At 36.3% G+C, this 16,452-nt stretch overlaps 1 protein-coding gene across 1 annotated transcript in view; it reads right to left on the bottom strand.

The window, feature by feature from the left end:
* LOC306866435 (DENN domain-containing protein 2A) overlaps positions 1 to 7,306 on the bottom strand; it is a 45,253-nt gene extending 37,947 nt beyond the window's left edge. Inside the window, exon 1 of the mRNA XM_079411650.1 lies at positions 7,004 to 7,306. The gene's annotated coding sequence lies outside the window, so the exon portion shown is untranslated. The remainder of the gene's footprint in view (positions 1 to 7,003) is intronic.
* Between the last annotated feature and the right edge of the window lie 9,146 nt (positions 7,307 to 16,452).

Below are 16,452 nucleotides of genomic sequence, written 5' to 3'. Positions count from 1 at the left end.
TTGAGTGTTGCATGACAATGCTTGACCAGTAAGAAATGCAGTAACAAGGAGCCTGATGCTTCACTTGTAGAGTTCAATGAATTGGTGAACATTGACGCAAGTCATATGAAAGGGCCTTTAGGCTGCACATATTGGATGGTTTGCTGGTTCCAAAGGGCTGTAATTGGTTGCAGATTGGATGTGTGCAAAGCGCTGAAAGAGTGAGCGAGAGAAGGAAAGAAGGCAGTATTAAAGAGTTTTAGAAGGTAAAGAGGTATTTTAAACCACCCACGCTAAGAGAGGAAGAAGAAATATCCCACGTTCCAGATGGGGAAGAATGGATTGTTTTACTCAGCCTCACCCACATTCTCCTTTTTATTTCCTTCTTGTTCCTTCCTGTCATTTTCACAAACTCCATGACACTTCCACATCACATCCCTTATCTTTGAACAAATCACATGTCCTAATCTGTTGGTTGACAATTAAGACATAAAGACTGAGGAATGCAAATTGATCTTTTTAATCATTGATGGATGAAATGAAGCGCATCTTTTGAGTAAATTTCCTCTTTTTATGATTGTCCTCTGCACAAAGTCAGTCCACCCCATAATTTTAATTCTGTCTCTATTTACTCACCCTCATTTCATTCCAAGCCCACTTCTTTCTTCTGTCAAACACGAAAGGAGATATTGTACAGAATGTTTACTAGGATGTTATAGTAAATGCACCATGACCATGGCCTGTCAACCTCTAAAAGAAGACAAAAAAAAGCATCCATGCAAATTGTGCACTAGCCTTCTGAAGTCATATCATAACAGACCAAGGTTTTCATAGCCAACATACATTTAAATATTTTGCATGAAGTGTTGCACTAGATTTAAATGCCATTGTTTATTGCCTCTCACATTACGGCAAAGTAGGTTTAAACATAAGGAAGTACAAGTGAGATTTGAAACCTCTGATGGATAACAACTTAAACTTTGGACTTTTTCGCACAAAAAAGTTAGTGTACAACTTCAGAAGGCTTGGAATATAGTGGACTATCTTTGTCAATTTGGAATTTTTGGAATAGCATTAGGTTGAGTAAACAATGACACAGATTTCTGTTTTAGGTGAACTCTACATTCAAACTGGTGGTGCATTTGGTTAACATTTTATTCCCTTACTGGAAAAGCTCTAGAAACCCTTCATTAGCTGTTGCAACCTTGAAGTCTGCTCTGTGTTTCTCTTCTTGAATGCTACAAAAACCACTGAACCTTGACGGAGACGGCATCGGAGCGACAGCTTGCAGGCACGGCTACTTAAGGAGTGGGGGCTGGAATCTCAAGAGTTATAAAAGAAGGAGGGTTACAGAGGAGAAAGACAGGAAGGAGGAGAAGGGGTGGAGGTCAGCAATCACAGCATCTGTGGTCCGTTCCTTTAAACTCCAACACAAAGCCCCGGAGCTCAAGGAATCCTGAGCAGCCAGAATTCCCTCACACACACCGCAGGGCGCATTCTACCGCTGTTGCTGTGGAGACAGTCTGCGGCGGTTCAGCGGAGCTCAGGTCATTACAGAAGTTAGGAAACCTTCCTGAATGTTGCACTGTAAGCAGAGCTAGGTAGTAACTGATTACATGTATTCTGGATTACGTAATCAGATTCCAAAAAGCAATTAGATTTCATTTTAAAACACTCATAATCAGACTATTTTTATGGATTACAAAAAAAAAAATATTTTTCTTCTAAATGTTCCTTTTTAAAATAGCCTACTGCTTATATAATTCAGAAAGTCTTCCAGTTTTGTGGATATTCACACAGAGATCAGTCACTGGTCAGGTGGCCACACAGCATTTGACCACTGGATTTACAAAAATAATTTTAGGTTTAAGAAGTGTTTGTACATTGCTTCAACTACTTATGAACAAATAAATTTTTTTTTTAATTATATCTCGGTAGGTTATTTAACTATGCATTACTAAAGCGCTGGAAGGCTTTTGTATTTCAAACACATTAAAATACACAAATTCACATTAATTCTTATTTACATGTAATGCAGGCATTCCCAAACTTTGTCATCTGAACATCTTACAACTAATATATTTTCTTGAAGTACCCTTGAGATTTTAAAACAAATATTTTAATAATTAAGTATCGCATTTGCATGTTCACGGTTCTCTGTTGGTTAATGCTCACATGACATGCAGGTAAACAAAATATTTCATTTTGTTAGTAAGCGTTTTATTTTGACTGATGTTATTCTAAAATGACTTGTTTTAATTTTCCAGTTTTATGATTTCATTAATTACAAGCTTTTCATTAAACTGCTCCCCAGGCGCCGCAGCATAAATGGCTGCCCACTGCTCCGGGTGTGTGTTCACGGTGTGTGTGTGTTCACTGCTGTGTGTGTGTTCACTGCTGTGTGTGTGCACTTTGGACGGGATAAATGCAGAGCACGAATTCTGAGTATGGCCGAATTCTTGGCCGAATGTCACTTCACTCACTCACTTCACTTTAAACTCACGAAGCCCCTGCAGTTCATTTACGAACCCCAGTTTGGGAAACCTTCTCGTAATGTAATGTTTAATGCATTTCATGTTGTTAATTACAACGAATGCAATATATTTTCTTACTCGTCGTATTTTTATATCAATATAGTAAAATTATCCTATTTAAATCAAGGTCATAAACAATTTAGTTCAAAAGTAATCAAAAAGTAGTCTGATCATATTACCTAAAATGTGTAATGTAATTCATAATTCATAACATTACTAAATACAATTTTTGTCATGTAATTTGTAATCAGTAACAGACTACAATTTCTAAGTAATCTACCCAGCTCTGAATGTAAGCTAGTATGGTTTTGCTGACACATCATGCTTAGACTGAAGCATCTGGCCTGTCGTAGGGTGCATTTACATGTGTATGTCACTTCTGCAAATGCAGTACAATAGAGACAGATGTCTATTACCACGTCACAGGAAATCACACACAAAGACTGCCGGCTTTAAGATGCACAGCTCACATACTCACCAACACAGACACACAAAGTCAAGCATCACTAGCTCTAATGCTCAGTCTTATAGTTAGAGATATGAACTAGAGATAGTTAGAGATTCCTCAAATCATGTGTCTTGTTGAGGAGAGGTGTGCTGTTACTTTACTAAGTGATCAGACTTACTATTTCAACCTGGTGGATGATAAACAGGTGAAAAAATCCTTATATTGAAGGAGAGACTCAAACAATACCTAGAGACTAGAAGAGCAGGGACTTGAGTGTAGATGCTTTTCACTTAGGCCATTAAATAACCAATTAGCAACCACATAGCAACTCTCTAGCAACCACCTAGAACACTTTAGCATCCAGCTAGTAACCACTCAAAACACCCTGGCAACTGTATAACAACATTAGGGCCCTATGATGTCCGCAATGCGGAAAACGTGGACAGAATCGCGGAATTCAGTCATAAAAACAGAGATATTAACTGTATAACGCAAAATTTTGGATGGATATATCAAAAGTAGGTCAGGTTCGCTTAAATCAAAACAAGATATAGACTGGTTTCTGTGAATATTAATCCGCAAAATATCTGCCATCTCAATATATGAGTACTTGAACATGATCTCTAGAACTGCTCTGAGACTGAGAGTCACTTCAAGAGTGTTTTACTGTTTCTTTTGAGTAAAACTAGGCCTATTTTTCATATCATATACAAACAAAAACCTAAAGGTCTTCACAGCAACCCATCAAAATAAACGTTCGGTTTAACTTGAAGAAACCGTGACAGAAATATTTCAATTAAAGGATTAGTTCACTTTTTAAAAAACGTTTGCTGATAATTTACTCATCCCCATGTCATCCAAGATGTCCATGTCTTTCTTTCTTCAGTCGAAAAGAAATTAAGGTTTTTGATGAAAACATTTCTCCATATAATGAACTTCAATGGGACCCAAACGGTTCAAGGTCCAGATGACAGTTTCAGTGCAGCTTCAAAGGGCTTTAAACGATACCAGACGATGAATAAGGGTGTTATCTAGCGAAACGATCGGTCATTTCAAAAATAAATAAAAAAGTTTAAGTTTTATAAGCACAAATGCTCGCCTTGCTCTGTTCTGTGATGCGCGTTCATGACGTCACGTAATACGCAATTACGTGGAAAAGGTCAGGGTTGAGGTAGGCGGAAGTACCGAGTCAGTAGGCTTTTTAATATTAAAACACCCAGGATACGCACACGAAATGGGCATTTTAAACGATAAACTGACAAAGACATTTGAATATGTGTATATGGTCCTCCTTTCGCACATTTGTAAACACTGACTCGGTACTTCCGCCTAAGTCAACCGTGACCTTTTCAACGTCATTGCGTATTACGTGACGTCACGAACGCGCATCACAGTACAGAGCAAGGCGAGCATTTGTGCTTATAAAACTTAAACTTTTTTATTTTTGAAATGACCGATCGTTTCGCTAGATAACACCCTTATTCATCGTCTGGTATCGTTTAAAGACCTTTGAAGCTGCACTGAAACTGTCATTTGGACCTTGAACCGTTTGGGTCCCAATGAAGTCCATTATATGGAGAAATGTTTTCATCAAAAACCTTAATTTCTTTTCGACTGAAGAAAGAAAGACATGGACATCTTGGATGACATGGGGGTGAGTAAATTATCAGCAAATGTTTTTTTAAAAGTGAACTAATCCTTTAACGTAATTATAGGACTACTACTACAAATAAAATTATTATTAAAACAATTTTTAAAAGAATATTTACCAAAAATTTCATTTAACCATTAAAACAGAGTCTAGAAAAATTAAAACGGGGGAAAAAACATAATCCAGAAAAATTTAAATGGAAAAAATAAACAACCACCAGAACACCCTAGCAACAGCCTAGCAACCACCCAAAATACCCTAGCAACATGCTAAAAACAACACGAGAAGTGTTTTCTATGTAAGCACCACCAAAAACAAAGTTCTGCATTCAGTTCCAAAGGTTTCCAATAAACAAAGCAGATGGGAAAATGTCCTCCTGTCGGCTCACTCAACTGCAGTCTTTCTTTCCAGAACTCATCCTTTGACATTGTGACTATTTATTAAAATCATTTAGGGTGATCCATTCGTCACAGACCAGAGCCAAACAACTCACCCCATCAAACAAGCCTGCATTCAAAGACTCCTACTCAGAATCCTTTGCTACACACACACTCTGCTCTGGCAAGCACTCAGAACTGATAGCCAAAATTAAAAAATAAATAAATAAAAACCTCATCATTCACAAATTGGGCTTCATTCATAAAACACGAGGAGAAAAATCTGTGAAACCATATTTCAATGTAAACTGCATCTGAAAATGTACATACAAATTGTTTTATGAATTACACAGAAATTAGTTTCTTTCTTTATGAGAATGAGGCCTACTTTGGGATCGTTTATTACATACTTTGACTATTTTAATAAAGTTTTCAGCTATACAGAGAGAAGTACATTTAATCACAGTAAAATGTAACCAAAATTAGCCCAAAACCCCTATTTAAAAATTATGTTTTTTATTATGTCTTTGTACGTCTGCAGTCTGACAACTTAACTGGAGCTGAAGTTTGCTTCTGATGTGTCATATTGGAAAGACTATGGGATTATGGGTATGTCTTATCCCTTGTTGCGAAAACAAAAACAATTTAGTCCTAAATAGCAGTTACAAATAAAAGCATGAGGGTGAGTCACTACATGAGCCAAAAGAGATGGGAATATCCCACTCACAATGTTCTCTGCTAAGAAATACTAAATGACATTTAAAATTGATCCAGAGCTCCAACACTTGACATTTATGAAGTCATGCCTTGAGACGACACATCACAACTCTCACTCTGACTGTTATTAAAATGCCAAACACATTTGGATATTTCTTATACAGCTTGGCTGAATTGCTTTTGTTTATATCTCTCTCTACTTTCAGCTGTCCAGAGAAGCAGAGCTATTGTTCTCTTGGCTAAAATTACTTGCAGCACTTATTCAATTATGCTCTATCTAGCCGTGCTCTCGCTTCTTAGACAGCAATGCACCAATGAAAACACATTTCTCACTACTAGTTTAACTTTCAGTCTTAGAAAAAACAACAAACCAGCACAAACTACAATCACTACTGTGCACTACTTTATCATACCAATGCAAACAATGCACATTGAGCACACAATACACAAATTTATTTAGCTATTTAAATTACAATACAATAAACTTTTACATATTTAAAAAACAATAATAATAATTAAAATGGATAAAGACTACTCCTAAAAGAAAATGAGATTTATTTTTTTTAATTTTATATAATTTTTGCATTTTATGCATTTATTAATATTTTTATTTTTAGAATAAAAAAACATTACTTACAGTATTTTTGAATCATTTTTACCATTAAAGGAGTTTTTGTCAAATATAATTTTGGTTTTGTCAGACAATAACTACAGATTATGCCTAAAAAGTTTTTTATTTGTTTTAATTTTATAATGTTTAAAAACAATGTATTTTTACTGTATTTGTTTTAGTTAACTTTTTTATTTTTTTAAATAAAATAAAAACATTATTTACTCTATTTTTAAATCATTTTTACCATTGAATGAGGTTTTGTCAGATAATAACTACAGACCACCCCTAAAAAGTCTTTAGTTTTAGGTTTGGTTGTTTTTTTTACATTTCTCTTTATAAAAGTTTTATAAAGTTTTAATTTAATTTTATTTTTTTATTTTTTTTTATTGTATTTGTTTTATTTATCATTTTTATTTTTGGAATTAGGGTTCGGGTTAGGGTTAGTTTTAATTAAAGTTTTAATTTTATAAAATTTTTACAAACTATTTTTGTATTTTATTTTATTTGTTTTATTTATCATTTTTATTTTTAGAATTAAAAAAGCAACATTATTTACTTTATTTTTGAATCATTTTTACCACAGAGGGAGGTTTTGTCAAATGTAATTTTGGTTTTGTCAGAAGCAATTTTGCCCCCAAAGTATAGCTAAGTAACACACACACACACACACACACACAAACATACCTTGCTCTGTTGCTTGCGCCCTGCAGTAGTGCTGTGGTCTCTCATTTTGAGAAATCTGACCCCAGGAAAGACGGCATCCACTCTCATGATCTGAGCAGCTATTCCCTTCTTCTCCTCCCTTTCCTCTTTTTTCCTTCTTCAGCACACACTTTGGCTGATTAAATCCTCTTTTTCCCAGCCGGTCCCCGTGTATCCAGCAAACGGCCCACGAGCAGAAGAGAAGCAGCAGTCGCTCAGAGAGACTCAAACTCCAGCTGCAGGCAACTTTATCTCTCTCCAGTGTTTCTGCCTTCCTCCACTCTCATTCTCTTTTCCCACCCCTCCCTCCTGAAGCCAGGACCCCCCTCCCTCTCCTCTTTCCCATCGGCGTCTTTCTCCTCCTCCAAACCCCCCACTGCTGAACTAATCTGCAGCTGGACGAGCGATTGGATGCCTGGTTGCCATGGAGATGGAGTGTCCTGCTTTAAAAGTTGACTGGAGCCAAACGGAGCGCAGAACAAATTCCATCCATTCGCATGAACGGTGGAATCAAGAAGTATTTGGATACTTCAGATGCTCTTAAAAATCGTCCTGGAAGGAAAAATCACAAATAAGATCTCTTTGATTATTCAGTTGTTTCTCCTATATGGAAATGAGATTAAATAGAAATCAACTGGAAACTTATGCTTAAGAAAAAAACCCCAGTAATCTCACAAGTGTCTTTTCTAGAGCTTTAGATCTCAACAATGTCTCAAACTGCTCAAGCCTAAAGTCAGACTCAGGTCATCTCGATATGATCGACATGAGTTTTATAGCTCTACACTTTTACTGTATGATAATTATGCACTGATTATTACTGCCTATTTTTATTTCTACTGAGAAACTGTAATATGTAACATTTTCAATTAAATGATATATCTTGTGTTTATCATTACTGAACTGATGATATATTGCATTTTAAATATGACAACGTATTAACCAATAAATCAACAAATCAGTCACTTGATGAGGGTTCATTTCCACTTGTAATAATATTTCTATTTTTGATCAAATAAACGCAGCCTTAGTCAGCATTAGATAACAAATCTGGTTATCAAATGCAAATAAGATCAAACTGACTCACTTTAGATTAATATGAAGTTAGTTTTGTAAGAGCTTATTAAAATCAGATTGTTTTGCTTTACATTGGCATGCACAACCATGATTCAACGTCACATGTTTACAATAGGGTTTCAAGTTGAGCCCCCTGGAGCGATGTGTTTTTCCTGCCCGCAGTGGGACTGAGGGTCTCTGGGAGAGGCAGTGTCTAAGGATCCCATGTGAAGGACAGTCTTGGCTCGACTTCAAGAGAGGAGGAGGAGATAGACTTGAGGGATCGAGTTACGCACAGATTTAACTGGAGAGTTTGCGGACTTAATGGAATCAGTGTCTTTTGTGGCTGTTGTAAAGCTTTTGTGCTAGATTAACTCTGGCTGCAAAGCTGATTTTAAAGCATAGCAAGCCAATTTGTAAAAGTCATTTTGAAAACCTAGGTAGTTTCGCAAGTTTTGCAACATATGCATGAGAAATGCACAAAAAAACATATGCATGTATAATCAAATATGACATTTCTAAATAAATAAACATCACCCAGAGCATTTCAATGTGCAAAAGAGAATGAAAGACACAGATTAGCAGGTCTGTCTTTATACCTGCTCCTTATGTGTTTCTTTTATGTAGGGTGAAGTCAGCTAAAATGGGCCACGTTTTGGTAAATGACTTATAGTACCATCAAATAAGCTATGCATGAGATCTAATGATATTTTTATAAATTAGCATGGGTCTCTTAAACATATATAGGTATATTTTAAATGTGAAAAAGTATAATTGTTTTAAAATTTTGAGACTTAGGCCCGGTTTCACAAACGGGGTTTAGCTTAAGCCATTAAGATATTTAAACAACTTTTACAAAAATGCCTTAGAAGAAAACATTACAGGTGTGCATCTTGAACCAGAACAATGACACTGACATATTTTAAAATATGTCTGAGCAAGATATTTTCAGATGAGACAGCTCAAACATGCATTTTAGTCTGGGACTAGCCTAAGACTCGTCTGTGAAACCGGAGGTTAGAGTATCATCAGGTACCTTCATGAGCCACGGCACAACATTCAGGTAAAATTGGACAGCTGTTCAGTTAAAATGGGCCAGGTCATTTCAGCTGAAATCATTTTATTTTTAACAGTAAATTGATACTATTGTCTTTAGTGTGCCATAGCAACAACACCATGAATATATTTAATTAAATAGAAAGCTGAACGAATATTTCATAAAACAATGCAATTAAAAATTAACTGATCATGTTGTATAGGTGTGTGTTTCTGTCCATTGGTGTCTTTTGTGTGCATGTATGTGTGTATGCTTGTCAAATACTTGTCAAACATTTTGTTAAAGGTTAGGACATCAGAAAAACAAAACACTTTAACATTTCCTGTAAACTGTAGGTCTTAACAGTTAAGTTTGCATTTAACTTTGCATTCCTTTCAAAGCCAGTCTTAGCAGATATGTGACCCTGGAGCACAAAACCAGTCAAAAATAAGCCAAAAATCATTAGGATATTAAGTAAAGATCATGTTCCATGAAGATGTTTTGTAAATGTCCTACCATAAATATATAAAAACTTAATTTTTGATTTGTAATATGCATTGCTAAGAACTTCATTTGGACAAATTTAAAGGCGATTTTCTCAGTATTTAGATTTTTTTGCACCCTCAGATTCCAGATTTTCAAATAGTTGTATCTCGGCCAAATATTGTCCGATCCTAACAAACCATACATCAATGGAAAGCTTATGTATTCAGCTTTCATGTATAAACCGTATATTTCAAAGTAAAAATTCGAAAAACTGACCCTTATGACTGGTTTTGTGGTGTAGGGTCATATACATACATATATGTATGTATGCTTCACTCATTCTGTGTGCCCACTGCTTTGCATACCCCTTCGGTGTGTGTTCTTCTGTTGGTTCCACCAGGCCGAAGATCAGGTCAACTGGAAGGTGAGGATGCCGACCGTACAAGAGGAAAAAGGGTGCGAATCCTGTCGACTCATGCCATGTACAGTTGTAAGCATGCACAATTTGAGGTAAATGATCTTTCCACCTCTCCTTTTCCTTGTCCGCCAGTGATCTTAACATTTGTAACAGGGTCCGAATCAACCTCTCAACTGGATTGCCCTGGGGGTGGCATGGCGATGTTCGAGAGTGGCCAATTCAAGCAAACTGTTGGAGAGTGCAGAAGAGTTCGTTTTCAAACTCACGGCCCTGGTCGTGATGTCATTTTGCCGGATATCCAACGCGTGAAATATAATCTTGGAACAGGCGCTCTGCTGCAGTCCGCCCCGACTTGTTCTTGGTCGGGTAGGCTTGGGCGAACCTTGTGAAGTGGTCCATGACCACCAGGATATATTCATACCCTCCGCGGCTTGGTTCCAGGTGCATGTAGTCAATACATACCAGTTCCATGGGTGAGTGTGTGGTGATGCTACCCATAGGTGCTCGGACATGTGCAGTGGGTTTCTTCTGCTTTATACAGGGACACTTCCTGATGACGTACCCTTCTATCTCAGCCTTCATGTATGGCCAGTAGAATCGATCCCTCGCCAAGCTGAGTACTCTCTCTGTCCCCACGTGTCCCATCTTGTCATGGAGGTGCTCGAGTGCCAGCTTCTTGTACTTGCTTGGTAAGACAAGCTGTTTTCTCTCACTTGTTCTGTGGTATAGGAGTCCTCCTTCAAGTTGCAGCTTGTTCCACTCATACATCAATTTTCTTCTGGTTCCTGTCAGACCTGCCCGCATCTCATCCGTCAGTGTGACACCATCCTCCTTCCATTGTCTCACTTGAGAGATTACTGGATCATCTTTCTGAGCTTGAATCAGTTCATTATGTTCTATTGTGGGCAACAGCTGTCGCTGAAACGATGAGCTATCCTCCTGGAGTACTGTTTCTTGGTCTCTCTAATGAAAAACAAATTCAAACAAATCCAAAACAAATTCTGATCTTGGCTTTATCCAATGTTCAGATTCATGTCCTGGAAATATATGCAAGTTTGTTCATTTACATATTGAAACACCTCAAATACAAAAATATTTGCAATTCTGGGAGAGTAGCTATGATATCAGTTAGTTTTTTTTGTTAGTTTTTTTCTTTCCTCTTTAAATCTATATTCTTGAGTGTTTTCCTAATGGCTTATGGACTTACTGAGAACTTGATAATTTGGAAGGATTTATATTTTCTATTCCTATGTTCAATGCTGCAGTGCCCTCAATATCAATCAGTGGTTATGACAGTCTGGGTTTGGTCTTTTCTTTAGGAAAATGTGGAGTTCAGAACATTTTGATACTGGCCCAGCTCTGGGCAAAGGCAAGTTTGCGAGCGTGTATCTGGGCAAGAACCGTAAGACCAAGATCATCCTGGCACTCAAAATCCTGTTCAAAAAGTAGCTGGAGTGGTGTACCGGGCGCAGAGGGAGGTGGAGATCCAGGCACATCTCAGGTAGGCATTGCTTTCTCAACATCTGCCCGTGTTTATCACTCCTGAGTCAGACTAGATTTTCATCAAACAGAATCTGGGAACATTTGCGAACTTCAAGGGGTAGTTCACCCAAAGATGACGTTTCTGTCATTTACTCACCCTCAAGTAGTTCCAAACCTGTATGAATTTCTTTGTTCTGCTGAAGACAAAGGAATATATTTTGAAGAGTTTGTAACCAGGTTGTTTCATTGACTTCCATAGTAGGGGAAAAATACTATGGAAGTCAATGGTGCCCTAGAACTGCTCTGTTTCCCACATTCTTCAGAATATCTTCCTTTTTGTTCAGCAAAACAAAGACATTCATTCATGTTTAGAACTACTTGAGGTAAATGATGACAGAATTTTCATTTTTGGTTGAACTATCCCCTTTAAAGGTGTAAACCTGCACTTTACTACAGTTGTAAAGTGCTGGAAAAGCTTGAAAATACACCTTTAAAATACTTAAAGGGCTTGAATTTGACTTTGGAAAAGGTGTAAGAATGCTGGTAAGATCTGTGTGCTTTGAAGTGAACTTACGGTCTTGTCTCCTTTCAGACATCCCAATATCCTGCGTCTCTATGGTTACTTCCACGATGTGGAGCGCGTTTATCTCATCCTGGAGTTTGCTCCTAAAGGAGATCTGCACAGAGAGCTCCTGCGCTGTGGGACATTTGACGACCAGCGAGGTGCCACAGTACTAAACCACTATTTTGAGGGTGACCCGTACAATGAGAAGGTCAATCTGTGGAGTCTTGGAGCGCTCTGCTATGAGTTTCTGGTTGACCATCCACCTTTTGTAACAAATAGCCATGAAGAGACATACAGCAAGATTTCTACTGTAAGCAGTTTACCAGACCTGCGATAAAGGTAGGTTGAAGATCCTCTTTGTGAGAATCTTTCTTTGTTGCATGTACTGCTTTAGGAGGTAATGTCATTTGTTTAAGATGTTGAAAATTGTAATCTTAAGGATAAAAAAAAGAGAAAAAAAATTATCCCAGTGTTCAAGTGCTTTTTGGTGAAAAATTGTTAGGTTATAGATCTACAGGAGTACAAAATAACTTGTGTAAACTCATGTAGGACTGCTGCCTATTTTTTTTTTAAACATACATTTTGGCTAATGCATTAATACAGTAATGCTTTGTGGTAAAGTTCATTTTGATAACGTTCATGCACAAATGAACCGACAATGAAAAGGTGTTTTTTACCCATTATTAATCTAATGTTATTTTGAAATGCATGGTTCTTTGTTGATCTATATAATTTTGAATGTATTACATTAATAATGTAGAAATTAACATTTAAAGTAGGTTAAAATATGCTGTAAAAGTATTAAATGCCTAATGTGACATTAATAAATGGAGCCATACTGTAAAGTGTTCCCAGTTTAATTGATTAATGTGCCCTTTATGATAAACAGGGTTGCATTAAAGGAAATTGAGTGATCAGAGGCTCTTGTTCATTTGAATGTGTTTTATGTTCTATAAATGTTCTGCTTTTGTGCTTTCGAGATCAGCTGACGTTTCTCTTTAGACCGAGATACCCGCAGTTGTCTCATGCAATTTTTAACCTCTATTTTATGTTTTCAGTGTGTCTTATATCTTATAGACTTTCACTGTCATGTTTCAGCCTGGCTTTATCTCTTTCCAGGTTGAGTATCCCTTTCCGGCTCACGTGAGGGCAGCATAGACCTCATCTGAAACACAACCCCATGCACCGGCTCCGCATACGGGACCTCATGGTGCACCCGTGGGTGGTGGACAACTCCACCAAGAAACCAACCTCTCGCACGGCACCCAAAAACTGAAGACCAAATTAGCTCTTCATATATGAACTGTTTTATGTAAATTAAAAAAAATTAAAGTTATTTTAAGAACTTGTTTTAAAAATGTATTTTTGTTTGGGGAATAAAAAGATAAGAAATATACTGGTGTGTGTGTGTGTGGTGGTTGTGTTGTTGTTTTTCCTCCCCTCCATTGACCAAAGCGACTTACAAATGAGTACAATTGAAGCAATCAAAACCAACAAAAGAGCAACAATATGCAAGTGCTATGACAAGTCTCGGTTAGCCCAACGCAGTACACACAGCAAGGTTTTTATTTATGTGTGTGTGTGTGTGTGTGTGTGTGTGTGTGTGTGTGTGTGTGTGTGTGTATCACACACCCATACATATAACGAAAAGAAAACGAGTAGATAGAACAGAAAGCTAGTGTTAGAGGCTTTTTTAAAGGAGTTAAGTAACAAATAGAGAGTGCAAGTGTTAGAGGTTAAGTGTTTTTTTGTTTTTAATTAAACTATAAAATGACAAATTTATAATACAAGAGGGGTAAATGCATAAATGTAAACAATATATTGACAAGAAATGTTAAAAAAGACAAAAAGTGGCACAACAACAAAACTGCAATAAACACTTTACTTAAAGCCTTTGTTTATTGTGAAGTGTAAAATGCAATATAATTATTCATAATGAGCGTTGTGATACATATCTTGTCATAATTATAACCGAATTCAAAATGCATAGTGTCAGTGTTATACTGTGGTTACAAGTGTTCATGAGACTGTACAATGCATTACAAGGCATAATTAATGCATTAAAACTACTTTTACAATGCATTATACATAAAGGTTTAATTAAAAACATATTCAATCATTTACTCTTTCTGTTTTGGTTATTTAATTAGTATTTTCTTAATTTAATTGTCATTATTTTGAATCAAATTGATATTGCATACGGAGTATATACTCAATTACTACTTATATTTCTTATGTTTATTATTGCTGAGCTGATGATTTATTGCTTTTTAAATGCAAAATCAACGCATCCATTATTCGATAAGGGCTACCTTTTCCTCTGAGCCCCGGAACTAATGTTGAGAGACACACGGAAGGATTAATCAGCCGGACCGGAGGAGAGGTGCAACACTCATAACAATTATTTGAATTAATTAAACTACATTCGTGTAAAAATGTGGAGATACAATGCGAAAATGAGGCTAAATAGGACGACTGTGGACACCTGGCAGCGAAAAAGTGCAAGATAAAAAGAATAGGGATGTTTATGATCACGTGTTATCGCAGGAGAGGCTGTATTTTGAATCTTTCTGTGCATGATATAATAACTTAACATCGTAGATATAAAGATTTAACATTGCTGTGGATTTATGCATAATACATGCACAACATGCACGTAGATTTTGCAGCAAAACACTACATGAAAATGGGAATCTATTTGTTTATTAATCATTATGCATGATCTTAATGTTTTCATGCATCTGATTTCAAAACTGATTATAAATTGCAACTGCACTACATTTTTAACATCATAGATATAAAGATTTAACATTGCTGTGGATTTATGCATAACACATGCACAACTTGCACGTAGATTTTGCAGCAAAACACAACATAATTTCCCATTCCTATGCAAGCAAATGTTTATTAATCATTCTACATACTGTATGCATGATCTTAATATGTTTTCATGCATCTGATTTAAAAAAAAAAACCCCAGTTATAAATGGCAACTGTGCTACATTTGTCCTAAAGCAACTGTTAAATGTCTAAATAATTAATAATTGTATCAAAAATGTAGGGCTGCAACTAACGATTATTTTGATAATCGATTAGTTGGCCGATTATTCTTTCGATTAATCGGATTAAAAAAATATTGACCAAAAAAAACACTATTCCACATTCTGCCCAATGTCCTTCAAACAAACGTGACAACTGAATGCTATGAAAACATACAGTGCTTAATTTATTAGACCACTTATCATAATAAAGAGAAAACATATTTTAGAAATTTGTCAAAAATTTGTTTAAATTTAAAAATGTTATTGTCATTTATTAGACATAATAATAAAAAATGGCCTCATAACAGCTTGCATTCTTGCTGGTATTGTTTATGTACTTTTTGACTGCAATTGGGTATCGCGAAAAAAAAATACTCAAAAAAAAAACATAAGTGCTCTGGTTTTCTTTCATAGATAACAGCAATAATGATATTATAGCATTAAAAATAGCCTACTACTGTTACTAAAGAGCTTACACATATTGGAGTACTAACCAGTACAGAAAGCCGAAAAATGATTTTGGTTATCACCAATACTGTTACTTTAGAGCAGCAGTGGCACAAACCTTACATAAACACATTGTTAAAAAACTTACATAAATTTGTTAAGCATTGTAAAAATTGAATATAGTTTAAACCTCTATTAAAAATTAAAATAATAAAGATAATAATAAAGACGAATACAAACACAAACTCAGTGTTAACCAACAGGTAAGAGTAATGTTCTGCAGGAACTACTTTGATCACAGTCACCTCGTCATTTCTTTATCCTGTAAAAGGCTGTTATGGAGCGTCTCATGTTTATATTCAGACAGACAATTACACGCTGTTATCCCTTTAAAGTTCCTACTCTCATAAAATATTTTAATTTATTTTAAACCTTAAATTAACTTTCAACAACAGATAATTCAGCACAGTGGATATGTTTGCGCTGAAAAGCCTATTAATTGTCTCCCTCTCTACTGTGTTCTGTCCGTCTGACGCGCGTGCGCGTGCCCGCCGCGCCGGCGCTCATTCGGTATTTTAAACTTAACACAGACTGTCAGGACGGACCTTTATGCAAAAATGGAAATGCTCGCGTGAATTTGTGGCATTTATAGATAAGGATATGACCGTAAACTGAACGTTTTTGCGCTGAGGACGCACACGCATCTGTCAAAGCGCCTGACAGGGCAAGCCATTACTCTTATGCATTAACTTAAAGCTTAAAATAAAGAATTATCATGTTTTGGGCAGCTTGGATCACGTGCTTCTCCGGCAGAATCTCATTCTGTTTCCTCCACTATTTTTAGATGCATTTTGTCCATAGAAATGCATTATTCAGTGCCGTAATTTGACTAACCAGCTGAAG

Source organism: Barbus barbus (genome assembly GCF_936440315.1).
Source record: "Barbus barbus genome assembly, chromosome: 48".
NCBI lineage: Eukaryota > Metazoa > Chordata > Actinopteri > Cypriniformes > Cyprinidae > Barbus > Barbus barbus.
The sequence above is the reverse complement of the archived record's forward strand: the minus strand, read 5'-3'. Positions and strand labels throughout refer to the sequence as shown.